At 38.3% G+C, this 5,328-nt stretch overlaps 1 non-coding gene across 1 annotated transcript; it reads left to right on the forward strand.

The window, feature by feature from the left end:
- The first annotated feature begins 956 nt into the window (after window positions 1-956).
- TRNAD-GUC (transfer RNA aspartic acid (anticodon GUC)) lies at window positions 957-1,028 on the forward strand. The gene has a single exon. It is a non-coding gene; the product is annotated as a tRNA-Asp (tRNA).
- The last annotated feature ends 4,300 nt before the right edge of the window (window positions 1,029-5,328 follow it).

The following is a 5,328-nucleotide window of genomic DNA, read 5'->3' on the forward strand; positions in this document are numbered from 1 at the left end:
TACAGCATGTTACAGATATCATACATAACGCATCGCATTAGTAGAAATAGCATGAAGATACTAGCAATTTACGAAATCCTTAGATATTTACTCAAACGTTCAAGGGTTGTTGTTAGGGTATAGGGTATATGCCACACCTAGATAAGCGCTATTATTTTGTCGTCCCTCCCTAAATTCAAGAAAATATATTTTAAAAAAAAAGGTGTTTTTATGATTGAGATACAGTTTTTTCGGTTTTTGCCGTTCTCCAGACGCCACTCCTAGGGTGTTGCTTAGTGGGATACGACGTCTCTGCTAAGATTTAAGATAAATGTATACTGAGAATGGTTCTTTCAGTGGGTGGGTTTAAAAATTCCACTGATAATTATTTTTTGATCTAAATGGATGTTGTCATCAATTGCACGATTATCACCATCATGCACGTTCATAGTCTGAATTTATTAGGAAAATACTAATATAAATAATAAAATAAAAATTGATTAACTTATCCCCCACCTCCAACCAAAATCTTTATCTGCAGTGCTTCCTACAGCGGCATCGTCAATAAATATCTACATATGTGTGTGTGCGCGTTCGAGGATACTCAGATAGTTGGGATCACATGTTTGTAACATTTTAACGTTAGTATTAGATTCTAGGGTTGTTCCCCATCCATAAGTTTACCGACTGCCTTAAAAAAAAAAAAAAAATTAGGTAGAATTTGAAGCATCGTTTAAAATTGTAAAATATTCAATACAAACATGACTTTTCAATGAGACCTATTTTTGTAATTGCATCATGAATTTCAGTCAAGTATTTAAACACATGGTAATAATAGCAACAATAATAATATTAATAACCAAGTCACTTTTTTTCATTATATTGAAATTAAACTATGATAATTAACATGTCTATTTAAACACGAATGATTTTTTTAATACTACAATCAACTGATTAATATCATTTAGCTACAGCAGTCCTCGGTAGTATAGTGGTTAGTATCCCCGCCTGTCACGCGGGAGACCGGGGTTCGATTCCCCGCCGGGGAGGAATTTTTTTTTTATATTATCATTTTTATATATACTATATATTTGCTCATTAAGTCTGCTACTTCAACTGGATTCCCAATCATAATTGTTAACACTATATGCATATTAAATATTGTTCAAATACCATCTACTTCAGATATTTAAAGTTAACTGTAAATTCCCCCCCTTTCGGGTGTAAAGAAAGATCAATAATAATAATAATATCTTCTTCATTAAGGAAGGTAGGTATAATTCTAATCTCACCTGATAGTTCCTATACGATACCATGATAGTATCTAAAGGAAAAAGAACATTATTGTCAGATCATGAAATACTTAATGTTGTTGACATATAATAATAATAATAATAATAATAATAATAATAATAATAATAATAATAATAATAATAATAATAAAATTTATTAGATATATGAAGAGCCAAAGGCTTCAATTCGGCGACATATGACTTGTTTAAGTTAAGGGATATTACATCCCATATTGTTTCTTAGCCGAATAAGAAACTCAAAGAGTTTCATGCCGAATATAGAAACTATATAAAGTTCGGCGATTCCAAGCGTAAGCAAATACCTGGTGGATACTGCAGCAACTGACCCTAAAGGTAGTGCAAGCTGAGGCAACTCATGTCTAAGTTGGAGCAAGCTCCGATCACTATTCTTGATATTTACCCATAATGTGAACTTAGCTCCTAGGAGCTGTATTTCTGTTCTACATTATGAGAGAGGATCAGTGTAAATATTATTAGACCGCGCGGTTAGCCGAGTGGCTATGCGTTTCGCAACCATATGCCTGGGAAAGGAGTGTCCTAAGTTCGATACCCGTCGTCGACATGAGGAGCTTAAGGATCTTTCTCAGCCATAGCCAAGTTAGCCGGTCTTAGGCGTGGACAGCAGGGTTTTTCTCCCTAGTTTATCTGGTGTTTTTCATCCCGCAAGCAGGCAAACAGGCCCCGTGAACACAGAGGCTACCGTCATAGGACATACCGGGAAGCATAGGGTAGCAACCTTATCTTCGGGACGGGTACGGCTTAGAAGAGCTAAGGATAACTCCGTAACAGGCCACTAGGCCTAATACGTGAAGGGAAAAAGAAGAAGTAAATATTATATTTTCCCCGTCATCACATCAATACCGTAGCTTTACCTGAAAAGACTGCTAGAAGCGCCATCTTCTGTATAAGAAAAGAACTATCACCAAGGGCTGTGATTATTTAGCGCTGAACGATAAGTGCAGATCGTGGTTCTTCATACTATCATGCACACTCAGTAAAATTTTAAACTATTTAAAATGCTTACATTACAGTGATTTTGTGTATTTATCAATGCTTAATAAATGTTTAAGAACTGATAAGCAGTCAACCGGAACGATAGAAACAGTGGTCTGTACCGTAAATTTACCTAGCAGCAACTACATGCAATACCACATTAAGAAAGCTGCTAGTATTTAGGTTATAATTTTCTTTTTCTTCTTCTTTTTTTTTTACCCAACCTTCCCAAATTTTTTTAAACTTTACATTTTATCTTTTAATTTCAAAATTAATAACAATTATTAAAAAATTATTATTATAAAAAATTAATAAAAATAAAAATTAAAATTAATAAAAAATAAAAAAAAAGGGAAAATCGAAAAATCTGTCATAAAATAAAAACATTCCCTATTTTATGTAGAAAAAGCTTTGCGCAAGATGGGTGCTGCACAGCAGATCCAAAACGCACTCGCATGAAAATCTCTGAACAATGCTTGGAGCGTTTTAACAAGAATAAAACTGATTTAGTGGGTCGATTTATTACTATGGATGAGACTTGGATTCACCATTACACACTAGAATTCAAGTAGCAGTCAAAACAAAACAAAGTCGGTTCCATCAGCGGGAAGGGTCATGGCATCGGTGTTTTGGGATGCTAAAGGCATTTTGTTTATTAATTATCTTGAAAAGGGTAAGACAATAATCGGGGAATATTATTCCGATCTTTTAACCAGACTAGACGAAAACATTCTTGAGAAAAGACCCTGCTTGCAGAAGAAAAAAATCATATTTTATCAGGACAATGCACCTGCCTACAAAAGTGTTTTGACAATGGGAAAATTAAGGGGTCTGCACTATGAATTGTTGGAACATCCACCCTATTCCCCAGATTTGGCTCCCTCTGACTTCTGTCTCTTCCCAAAACTAAAACTCTTCCTTGCTGGTCAACGTTTTTCTTCGAAATCAAGAGATGATTGCAGCTGTATGAATGCCCAGAGTTTTGTGTCAGGATATACAGAGAAAGTCTGAACCTTTCACATTCTCCGTTGGCCTCTGCCAAGGGTGTGTTCTGTCACCCCTCTTTTTCATAATATTTATGGACTGGATTGATAGGCACAGCCGGGGCAGTGAGTGTGTCAGAATTGGAAGATGTAGCATTGGACGTCTGCTTTTTGCAGATGACCTAGTTCTGCTTAGCTCTTCCACAGATGACCTCCAGCGGACCCTGGATAGGTTTGTAGCTGTTTGTGCAGACGCCGGAATGAAGATCAGTGTGGCCAAAACTGAAACATTTGTGGTCTCAAGACAACCATCCCAGTGCACTCTACATGTAAGTGGAGTTCCAATGAGGCAGGTGGAGAAGTTTAAATACCTTGGGTCTATATTCACGAATGATGGAAAATGGGAAGTAGAGCTAGATGCTCGAATTGGCTTAGCAAGCTCAATATTGCGGGAGCTTGGCCGTTCGGTAGTACTGAAGCGGGAGTTAAGCCAGAAGGCAAAGCTGGCTGTCTTCAATACAGTCTATGTCCCCATCCTCACCTATGGTCATGAGAGTTGGATAATGACCGAAAGAATGCGGACACGAATCCAAGCGGCTGAAATGAGGTTCCTTCGAGGGGTTGCGGGGCTGACAAGACTGGAGAGATTCAGAAGCTCTGCAATTCGGGAAACCTTCAATACTCAACCGTTGCTTCTCCGTGTTGAGAGGTCACAGTTACTTTGGTACGGGCACCTCGTCAGAATGCCACAAGAGAGGCTCCCTCAGCAGTCCCTCTTTGCCAAGCCAGAGGGTGGGAGGCCACGTGGAAGGCCAAGGACTCGCTGGATAGATTATATCCAGCGAGTTGGGTAGACACGTTTGGGAATCCCACCAGAACACTTGAGCTTGGTGGCAGAGGATCGTGACCATTGGAAGTTCCTCTTGCAGCTGTCGCCCCCACAACCCAATTAGGAAAGGTGGGCCTTGAAGATGTATGTATGTATATATATATATACTGTATATCTACTCTATAATATAAAATGATAAGCCTTATTTTGTAACGTTTTTGTGTCACGTTTTTTGTCAAGTTATTTGAAACGTTTTAAAACTCAGGTGCTACCCTGAGTGTCGAGTCTTCAAAATTCGAGTCATCAGAATTCAAGGAGAACCCAGCCTACCAGTCCGGAACTCGGGGGGGGGGGGATTCAAAATTCGAGTCATCAGAATTCAGGGAGAACCGGCCTACCAGTCCGGAACTCGGGGGGGGGGGGAGGCGCCGCTGTACGCGTCAAGGGGCGGGGCGGATCCCCCTAGTACTGTTTATAAAAAGAAGATAAGCCGAAATTTGATAAGTTTTTTGTCTCCGGCTTACCAGCCCGGAGTTCGGGGGGGGGAGCGCCGTAGGCGCCAGGGGTCACAGCCTCCCTAGTATATATATATATACTTTCTATATATATATATATATTTTAGTATATTGATGGAATGCCGCCTTTTTAAATATCTCCCCCCAAGTATGTTCTTGCTTCGCCGATGCATAGAGCTGAGCCGGCTCTGGCCATATAAATATTAAAATATAATACGAGTGAAAGAGAGGAATGGTTAAAAATTAAAACACAGGATGTCTGCAAAAGTTCTTATGCAGTTTGAATTTTTAATAACCGCCTTCTATATTAGACAAACAATCTGCAAATATAACACAGAGGGAACTTATCCAAAATTTAAATAAAATTGTCAATGATTCATTTGTTTTAATTTCTTTCTTCTGTTTTACAAGTAAGAAATTCCACACTATACTTAATGGCTTTAATTGAAGAACAGGGTTTGATGAGCTGAATCAACCGGTAAAAGGAAATTTAGGACTCATGAGAATAAGATAGCAGCCTACAGAAATTCAGTTACAAGCTGAACGGACAAAAAAAATTCTAGAGACCAATTTCATTAATATTAATAAGCCACGAATTGGAAGATGGGGTGTGAATGATGAGACTGCGTTGTCTGTAAAATATGATTTTACATGCATTATACGCAAGTCAGAAAGATAGACTTTGCTGGATTTGGGTATTCCTAGAGCAACAGTTC

The sequence above is a fragment of the Typopeltis vanoorti genome, chromosome 1 (assembly GCF_054136105.1).
Source record: "Typopeltis vanoorti isolate ZY-2024b chromosome 1, IOZ_Tvanoo_1.0, whole genome shotgun sequence".
Classification (NCBI taxonomy): Eukaryota; Metazoa; Arthropoda; class Arachnida; order Uropygi; family Thelyphonidae; genus Typopeltis; species Typopeltis vanoorti.